This window comes from Labeo rohita, unplaced genomic scaffold (assembly GCF_022985175.1).
Source record: "Labeo rohita strain BAU-BD-2019 unplaced genomic scaffold, IGBB_LRoh.1.0 scaffold_1847, whole genome shotgun sequence".
Lineage (NCBI taxonomy): Eukaryota > Metazoa > Chordata > Actinopteri > Cypriniformes > Cyprinidae > Labeo > Labeo rohita.
This window is the reverse complement of record NW_026128052.1, coordinates 3,035-13,498: the sequence shown is the minus strand read 5'-3', so window position 1 is coordinate 13,498 and position 10,464 is coordinate 3,035. Positions and strand designations below refer to the sequence as shown.

Here is a 10,464-nt window from a genome sequence, read left to right as displayed (position 1 = left end):
CCGCGGTAGAGTTGGGGTCAAACGCTGTCAATGAAGACGCTTCCAGTACTAAAAATCGCTTGCTGTAGCTCTGCTACTAAATTTATTTAAAAATTGCTGTCCCTGTACAGCTATAATCAGCTGTTTCTCCATCTTGGCTGAGCTTTCAGTGTTGTTACGGGAAAGGATGAAGCTAATTGGTTGGTTCTTGTCACATGACCCGCGGTGAGCTTGCAGCATTCTGAAAAGTTGAAATGTTTTTATCTCGATGCGGCGCGGACGCGCCTGGAAAAACCGAGCGGGTTGCGACCGCGTCGCTTCCGTTATGAGCGCGGCTGCCGCGCGTCTACATTTGAAATAATGAACTTGAGCGCGCAAAACGACGCTATATGTGAACGGCCCCTTAGAGACTATTCATGTAAATAAATTCGGTTTTGTCTTAAGTAAACCTGAACAGCTGGGAGAAACACTGATGAGTCAAAATATTTGATATGTGCATCAGATCTTAAAGCCACAGCAGCGTAAACCTGCAGCCGCCGATCGCATCATAAATATTAATCGAACAACAAAAGAAAAAGAGAAAATCACTCACTTTTCCTTACTGAATCACTTATTAACTTTAGTAAGAATCATGTTTAATGTATACAGTGAAGACTTTGCATTGTTTTATTTTAACATTTATTACTTCAAGAAATGTCTGTAGTCTATTTCTGTGATAGCCTTTAGATAGACCTACCTAAAAATATATATTTTTAAAAAGATTCTATTTTTTAAAAATACATTTTTGATTAATATTATTTATCCTTTTGTTTGTACGTAATAGGCCTACTTGGAGTGTTTACTTGCCTTCAGTAAGGTTGAGAATGTTTTGCTTACATTAGTTGATTAGTTTTTGCTGTATTCAAATTATTTTTATTTTTTAAACATGGTGGCAGTTTCTAGCTTCAAAGAAAAATAATTTTTCTAAAATCTTTGCAGCAATAGTTTTAATGGGTCCAAAACCACCTTGGGTGTGCATGATTTTCTAATAATTCAATGGCACATCAGCAATTTTTCTTTATATAATGTAATGTGTTGTAATTAATGTAACTATAAATGCATTCAAAAATAAAACAGGTGTGAGTTTGCTGTGACTTATGGAAAGTATATGTAGGGCTTTATACACAGTGTGTGTCATTGTAAAGACTAGGTTTATCCCTCACAGCCTCATTTTCATCCAAGAAAAAAGTCATAAAACCCAAAACACACACAGTCACAATCATAAATAACAAGAGGTGCATTTTCTGCTCTTAAGGTCCCATTCACCAAGATACCTACTCCTTTACCCCCAGCCTTGAATTTATACATTTACTACATCGATGAATAAAGTCAAGTCCCACCCTATAATTTATCACATTCTAAAACTTGTTTCACTCTGAAATATGTCACAAGACATAAGTCAGCTATAACTTCTGTTATATGACTGTAAGTTTGCTAAGCAGAGCAATGGTATTTTGTGTGCTAATTAGCGAACAGGCTCACAACCACAGTGTGTTATAGACCATTGTTTACTTTGTAAAGATGCACACCGTTATGAGAGATGTCATTACGTTCTTATGGACAACATATGCTTTTCAAATTTGTGTTCCCACATCATTAGCAAGTTTGGATTGCTAAATCTTGAATGACTGTCAACTAGTTAAATGACATTTGAACTGAGACATCAGAGCTTGTATTAAAGGGCATGCCAGATGAAGCTTCGATTTGAGGCTAGTTAATGTAGAAATCCCTTTCGTAGAAGCCTCACTTTCTGTCCAGTCATGTGCACGATTCATATTGCATGTCCTATTGTTCTACAATTAAATATATGACATATGCAATTAATATATGTGTACATTATTCCTCTATTACATCATATTGATATTCGTACTGGCATTTAATGGCACTGTTCAATGTGTAAATTAATTTATCAGAGTCAGAAATTCAACAAACAAACACACACACGGTTAGGCTTTTATTTGTGCATACATGGGTTGATCTATGGAAATTGTGGTGAATGCTTCTTCCGACTGAGCTTCACAGGCTTTTGACTGCTTTATTTTTTATTAACCACCAGATCGCACTGTTTTCGATACTCTCAAAACTTTGAATCTTTTCCCAAAACAGTCAGAGGAAAGTCTCGGTACTTTACGAGGCTTCGTTTGTCTGTCACTCCTGTCAACTGTTGAATGAATGAGTGTCACCTCCCACTTGTTTACTTTGAACCGGAAGACGCTCCCACTTTTGATGCAAGGCTTCATGGGGCATAGGAAATTTGTGGATAACATTGTTTAAATCAAAAACACAAATTCAGCAAGTCTGCAGTCAGTTTCTCCACACAGACCTTCACATGATTTTGCTGCTGAGAATCTGATGAAAACTTACGTAAGTAAGCTGAAGCAGTAATTAATAGTAATCAATATAATACCTTCCTTGCCAAGAGCTTCAGTAACAATTTCAGGTGTAGTTGCTCCTAGTTGTTTAACCATTGTAAGTAGATTATTTATATACTAAGACAGAAGATAATTACACAGTAAAAAAGAGACATGTATTGAAAATATGCTTTACTTCTTCAGTGTCACACAAAAATATTTTGCAGGGTTTCACCCAACATAATAAATGATGCGTTAATTTGGAAGCATTGAAGGGCATGCATGCGCAAAACAGCATGCATTTATTGATGATTTTCCAGTAGCTGGTTATTGATCAGTATACCTTAAAATTTTATTTATTTCCAGGTGATATAATGTTATCAATATACTGAATAGCAGTGGTCCTCTACAATCTAAGTGACCTGAAGTGAAATCAATAGTAATTAATAATAAAATATATTACCTTTCTCACCAGGAGTTCCATAACAATTTCAGGTGTAGTAGGTCCTGTTAAGACATTTGAAACACAGATTAGGCATAAATGTGCAAAGATTTACTGAATCATAAAATATTATATACAGTACCTGTTACATTCATGATGAATTGTGTTGGTTTCAAGCCAATCAAGTGAATCTGAATGAATCTGATTTTTGCCCTCATTGCTGTAGTTGGAGTGTAGTGGCATGTGAAGCTGTTTCTCTGTTCACATGGGTTCACAGAAGGCTCTTCTTTACAAGAGAATAATATACAGAGTTTTAGAACAATATACAGTGTATAAACATAAAAGTTGGCAGGAAATTTTTTATTGCTCCCTGATCTTAATGGATTTCCCATGGTGTAAACTGTTCAAACAGTAAATAGGCTATATAAGAGCCAAAAGAGCCACATGTTTGTATTGTACGATTTGTAATAGTTAGATTTGACTATTTTTTTTATTATTCATAAAATGCTTGTTCACATTCTAGGTGAAGTTTATTCTTTGAACTTTATCCTCTTGACAGACAGCAGAAAAGGTCCAAACCAGAATGAACAGTTGCACAGCATTCACAGCATTCATGGCTGTGATTCTGTAGAAAAAATTACAGAAATTTGCATTTTACTATTTTACATTCACATACACACACACTGGTTTCTGTACGCCTTCTGTACACCTACAAATTATATTTTATATCCCCTAACCCTAACCCCTCAAAACTACAGGCATTTTTAGATAATTCAAAACAGATAATTCTGTATGATTTATAAGCTTGTTTCCTCATAGGGACCAAAAAATGTCCTCACAAAGTCAAAATTTACTGGTATTAGTATCTTTGTGGGGACATTTCGGGACAGATGACCCAAGGGTAAATAATGGTGTCATGAACTACTAGATACTTCAAGAAACAGAGACATGTATTCTCAGACGAGTCCGAAAATATGCTTTACTTCTTCAGTGTCACACAAAAATATTTGCAGGGTTTCACCCAACATAATAAATGATGCGTTAATTTGGAAACAGTGAAGGGCATGCATGCGCAAAACAGCATGCATGTATTGATGATTTTCCAGTAGCTGGTTATTGATCAGTATACCTTAAAATTTTATTTATTTCCAGGTGATATAATGTTATCAATATACTGAATAGCAGTGGTCCTCTACAATCTAAGTGACCTGAAGTGAAATCAATAGTAATTAATAACAAAATATATTACCTTTCTCACCAGGAGTTCCATAACAATTTCAGGTGTAGTAGGTCCTGTTAAGACATTTGAAACACAGATTAGGCATAAATGTGCAAAGATTTACTGAATCATAAAATATTATATACAGTACCTGTTACACTCATGATGAATTGTGTTGGTTTCAAGCCAATCAAGTGAATCTGAATGAATCTGATTTTTGCCCTCATTGCTGTAGTTGGAGTGTAGTGGCATGTGAAGCTGTTTCTCTGTTCACATGGGTTCACAGAAGGCTCTTCTTTACAGACTTCTGTGTCATTATAGATCCTATGGTATTGGAACTATACGTTTTAATGCTGCATTCAGTGTGCCGCAGTGAGACACTGCAGGTGAGCGTTGCTTCTTTCCCCACAGATCCAGTCACATCATCACAGCTTACAATGAAATCTGAAAAATAACAGTAATACAGTTTAAGAATAATAAAAAATACCTGTATTGTTTTTAAACAACAAATAATTCAGATTCACTTCCACAGAATATTGTGAATTTGTTGTTTATTTTTTTGTAAATCTAATACATTTGACCAGATGTTTTTGTTTGGTTTCTCATTGTGTTACACTTAGTCCCTCGCCATTCTCACACACACTTCCTATGGGAACTCTGATAGCACACATACATCTCGAAGATATATATTTGACATCTGCATTTATATCTGCAAGATGCATTTTTTTAAGTGTGTGCTCATCTGAAGCATTGCCCTTCAATGCTTCCAAATTAAAAAAGAATATGAAAATAGAATATGTTTTTGTGCTCATTTTGACTGAGAAATGTTGAAGTGTTTCCTACAGAATTATTATTTTTTGCGTTCAGCCAGTAAAAATAAAACAATGTGAAGATTTGTGGTTCATGACGTTTTAATTTTCGTCAATTCAGCGGACACCCAGTGCTTTATTGTGTGCTCTTAGTGATTTATCCTACTCTAAGAATCTAAGATATGGTTTTGTTTTGAGCTAAAATATTCCAAAAAGTACTTTCCTAAAAGTACTGATTCAATCCACTGAAAGTTTTCTGAAAGATCTGTATCTGCATTATAATCTTTAGTACTTTTGGATTAGTCAGGGTTAAGTTACATTTCTGAGGTGAACTGTTGTCCTTCTTTCTATTGCAGAATCCAAAGCTTGAATGCTGTAAATGCTGTGCAACTGGTTATTGCGGTTTGGACCTTCATTGCTGTCTGTCAGGCTAGTGATGGTAAGAGAATAAACATTCCCAGATAGCACTTTGACGTCAGCAAGATGTCTGTTAAAGGTCACTTGATCCTAAACCTACCCCTTACAGAAAATCTGTTTGCATTGTTACATTTTAAGATAAACATCATTTACTATTTTTAATCATTTTTTTACATTGCGGGGACCGCAGAATGCATGTGCAGAATATTAAAATTAAAAAATAATTTCCATATATAAGCTATTTTAACACAATAATATCCATTATAGACATTCTTTGAAAGTCAGAAAAAAAAAACACCACAAGCAAAACCAAACAGTTTGGATTTCGCTATGTTGCCTCTTAATGTCTCTAAATGTCTACAAAGCCATCAAACAGATCTATAATATACCATTAAATCAAAGAAATCAATACAAAACAGTGTTAAAACCTACTTCTAGAGTTATATATTCAGTAGTTTGTGATATAACAGATAGTACAGTATCTTAGTGGAGTTCAAATAAAGCTTGTGTGTTTCATGAGCATCACATGGAAAAAACAAAATCAAATAAAAGCTAATTTAAGGTTGGTTTTGTAAATGACTGCCATGATGATGATGAGTATGATGATTAAACCGCTCACAACCAGAGTGATGACAGTATCCTTGAATCTAAGATCCACTGCTGTTGGACATGCTCCTGATTTTTCTGGGTTGGTATGTCCTAAGAAAAAAACAATCAATAGTTATATTAAATATATAAAAACTTTCGTACCAAGAGTTTTACTATGTTTTTCAGGTTTAATGGCCTATGTTGATAGTTTTAAGACCAATGTTAGTAGATTGAATATAAAATGTACATTTGCAAAAGTGTATTTCACTATAAACAACATTATTATATGCAGTAACTCCTGTGTAAAGACTGAACTTGTTTGTTTTACATCCACAGGTTGTTTGCACAAAGAAACTGCATTCTTCTGTCATTGTAGTAGGAGTGTAGGGGCATGTGAAGCTTTTGTGACTTTCACAGGTGTCATTATGAGGCTCTGATGGGCAAAATTTGTGGTCTTTAAATAAAAAAACAAACAAAAAACAAAACAAAAAAAAAAACATTTTTAATGCAGCATTTATTTATCTCTTCTATTTTATTACTTCTTTTCCCACAGATCCAATCACGTGATCACAGCTTACTCTGAAATCTGAAAAATAAAATAACAAATGTTAAGGTAAACATACAGAAACTCTTTCATTAGCAAACACTGTTCTGTACATTAGAATTTCAGTATGAACTGATCTCTATAGCCATGGGAGAGCCAGATATTTTATTATTTGTTATGAATTTTAACTCTCTAAAAGGTGAATAATACAGCAGTCCCTGCGTGTAACTTCATCCGGTTTCTTTTAATCATGTGCATCAGATATAATCAGTGCTGAAACACAAGATCCTGTATTCTTGACTGAAAATGTGATTTTGTACTTATCTGTGTTAACACATTGTTTTAGAGTAGAATAGAGAGTGTATAAACATAAAAGTTAGCAGGAATTTTTTTATTGCTCCCTGACCTTAATGGATTTCCCATGGTGTAAATTGTTCAAACAGTAAATAGGCTATATAAGAGCCAAAAGAGCCACATGTTTGTATTGAACGATTTGTAATAGTTAGATTTGACTATTTTTTTTATGATTCATAAAATGCTTGTTCACATTCTAGGTGAAGTTTATTCTTTTAACTTTATCCTCTTGACAGACAGCAGAAAAGGTCCAAACCAGAATGAACAGTTGCATAGCATTCATAGCATTCATGTATGAGGCGCCACGTAGGATTTAAATCAAACTTCGCTTATCAATACATACATAAAACACGTGCATATATACCTAGAAATTACTTGCATATACATGTATACTGTTGGATGTTCAAAATATATATATGAAATGCACGTGCACACTAATATGAAATCCATACCAATACACATTATGTTAGTAATGAATACATATACACTTGTGAATAACTTGTATATAAGCTTGAAGTTTGAAAGTTTAGATAGATTAGATGTTGATAGCATATTGCTAGTGTGATTTAGCACATCGCTAATATGTTTTTAGCATGATTAACATGTTGCTAGCATGTTGTTAGTATGTTTTTACCATGATTTGCATGTTCCTAACATGTTTTAGCACAATTAGCATGTTGTTAAGCATGACTAACATTTTGCTAAAAGTTGCTAGCATGATTAGCAAGTTAACATTTTGTTAGAATGACGATGTTGCTAACATGTTTCTACTACCATGTTTAGCATAATGTTAACACGTTGTTAGCATGTTTTAGCATGTTGCTAGCATGTTTGTATCATAATTGGCATGTTGTTAACACGTGTTTAGCATGATTAGCCTGTTGCTACCATATTTTTAACATTATCAGGATGTTGTTAACATGTTTTAGAATGATTAGCATGTTGCTGGCATGTTGCTAGCATGATTAGTATGTTTCTACCATGTTGTTAGCATGTTTCTAGCATGATTAGCATTTTGCTAGCATGTTTTTAGAATGAAAGCCATGTTCCTAACATGTTTTACCATGTTGCTGGTGTGTTGCTAGCATGTTTCTGATTAACATGTTGCTAGTATGATTAGCATTTTGCTAGCATGTTTTTAGAATGAAAGCCATGTTCCTAACATGTTTTACTATGTTGCTGGTGTGTTGCTAGCATGTTCCTGATTAGCATGTTGCTAGTATAATTAGCATTTTGTTAGCATCTCATTAGAATGATTAGCCTGTCACTGGCATGCTTCCACTACCATGATTAGCATGTTGTTAACATGTTGTTAACATATCTCTAGCATGATTAGCATGTTGCTGGAATATTGCTAGCGTGATTAGCATTTTTTTAGCATTTCATTAGAATGATATTAGAATGATGATGTTGCTAGCATGTTCCTACTACCATGATTAGCATGTTGTTAACATGTTTATAGCATGATTAGCATGTTGCTAGCATGTTTCTAGCATGATTAACTTATTGTTAACATATTTATGCTTTATCATGTTGCTAACATGTTTCTAGCATGATTAACTTATTGTTAACATATTTATGCTTTATCATGTTGCTAACATGTTTCTAGCATGATTAACATGTTACTGCCATGTTGTGAGCATTTCATTAGAATGTTGCTAATGTTCGATCTTGCAGGTTTGCATTACACAACTTCAGAAAGATCAGGCCCCTTCTAACAGAGCAGGCCACACAACTTCTTGTCCAGGCCCTGGTCATCTCTAGGCTGGACTACTGCAATGCTCTTCTAGCCGGTCTTCCTTCATGCACAATTAAACCTCTCCAAATGATTCAGAATGCAGCAGCACGACTGGTCTTCAACGAGCGTAAAAGGGCCCATGTCACACCTCTCTTTATCATCCTGCACTGGCTGCCGGTCGCGGCTCACATCAAATTCAAGACACTGATGCTTGCATATAGAACAGCCACAGGCTCGGCGCCCGCCTACCTCCACTCACTGCTACCAATCTACACCCCCTCCAGAAGTCTGAGATCCGCCAGTGAGCGACGCCTCATTGTACCATCACAAAGAGGCACAAAGTCACTTTCCAGAACATTCTCTTACACCGTTCCTGGCTGGTGGAATGATCTTCCCACCGCTATCCGGAATGCCAACTCCCTAACAACTTTCAAGCGACTGCTGAAAACTCATCTCTTTCGACACTATTTGAGTTGAAAAAAAAAAAAAAAAAAAAAAAACCTTTATTCTACTCTTTTTTCCTTTCTAGCTTGTACTTATCTGAACAACGCCTGTTGTATGGTACTATGAGCACTTCCTAAGTCGTTTTGCCTCTTTAGAACAAATCGCTTGACGTATTCCCCACCTGTAAGTCGCTTTGGATAAAAGTATCTGTTAAATGAATAAATGTAAATGTAAATGTAAAAATGTAAATGTAAACTTTCTTCAGGCAAAAGATCAGTCACGATAATCACAGCATTATTGAACTTAAAGATCTTGAGTGAAACTTCAGTGAATCTAGAGTCAAACTTTCGGTGCTTTCCTGTGTTAACAATACAAACAATGTGAGCATGGAGACAAGTTACAGCAATATGGAGATTAAATAAAGGAATGCATTTCCATTCGCTACTGGCAATTTTAGGATTTCAGAAACAAATACAGCATCCAAACATCTGAAAATCTGCCTTATCTGAATTAGAAATGCAACATTGTTTTCTGACTTGTGTTGGAGAGTGACACAAATACCTGCATGATTGTTCATCTTTAATTATGATGATCAGACAAAATTTAAACAATTGCACGAAAAAGGCTGGCATCTATAACAATTTCCCGCAATTTAACATCCCTATTTAGCCCAAATGCCACTGCTTTTTAAAAAGCTATGCTTCATTAAAAACTAATGAACAGAGCAGTTCCATGCATCAATTAGTTTATTATCAGTTGGATCAAGTGCAATGCAAACATGCATATACGGTATGATAATGTGATCATTTGCGTAGGAAAGTTGCAATAACATTTATAAATGCTGTAATTAATGAAATACTTTAATTTTCCAAGTGAAGGCATTTTTATCTTCACCTGAACCCAGGCGTGTTTGCGCCTGTTCCGATAACAGTCTGCATCTGCTGCGCCTCTAATTTGATCCTACTATTTGTTTGCCATTGTTATTAGTCTTTTGAAGTGGACTTGCACTGTAATTGTCTGCTCAATAACAGATTTTATTTTTAAACAGACGCTAAATGTTATATTAGGGCGTCTCCTTTCAATGAAACTCAATGCAAACTCACTCACGTGGCAGACAAACAAACCAGACAGCCGTAGACATAGATAACATGGCCTCAAAACATAAGGGTAGATAAGCAAATTACCTTATTCAGTCATTTTTTTTATTTTAAACAATGATAAGCCTATGCAGTTCATGTTCATTTTATTGCATATAGGTTGCCAGTTCATTTCACTTCAGTGTAAAGGTCCAGAAGCAAGATCTGCTTATATCAACTACTTCAACTTATATCAGACAGACTAAACATAAGCTTTAAGATTTCCTGCTGATTTATGTAGTACTCCTGAGAAGAAGTATGAAAAGAAGTATAAAAGATGAATAAAGAACAATAAGAAAAAAAAGAGCGTTACAGTGATGGCTTCATTTATGGCGTATTTACTCTGAATGAATAAAAGCAGATGCATATAACAACAGTTCAGCAAATTACAACATCTACACATA

General features: G+C 34.9%; 1 long non-coding RNA gene across 1 annotated transcript; it reads right to left on the bottom strand.

Annotated features, from left to right (window-relative positions):
* Positions 1-3,027: 3,027 nt before the first annotated feature.
* LOC127159004 (uncharacterized) lies at positions 3,028-4,314 on the bottom strand. Its single transcript, XR_007826339.1, has 3 exons — positions 4,182-4,314; positions 4,061-4,104; positions 3,028-3,097 (listed from the first exon to the last, which is right to left on the bottom strand). It is a non-coding gene; the product is annotated as an uncharacterized LOC127159004 (long non-coding RNA).
* Between the last annotated feature and the right edge of the window lie 6,150 nt (positions 4,315-10,464).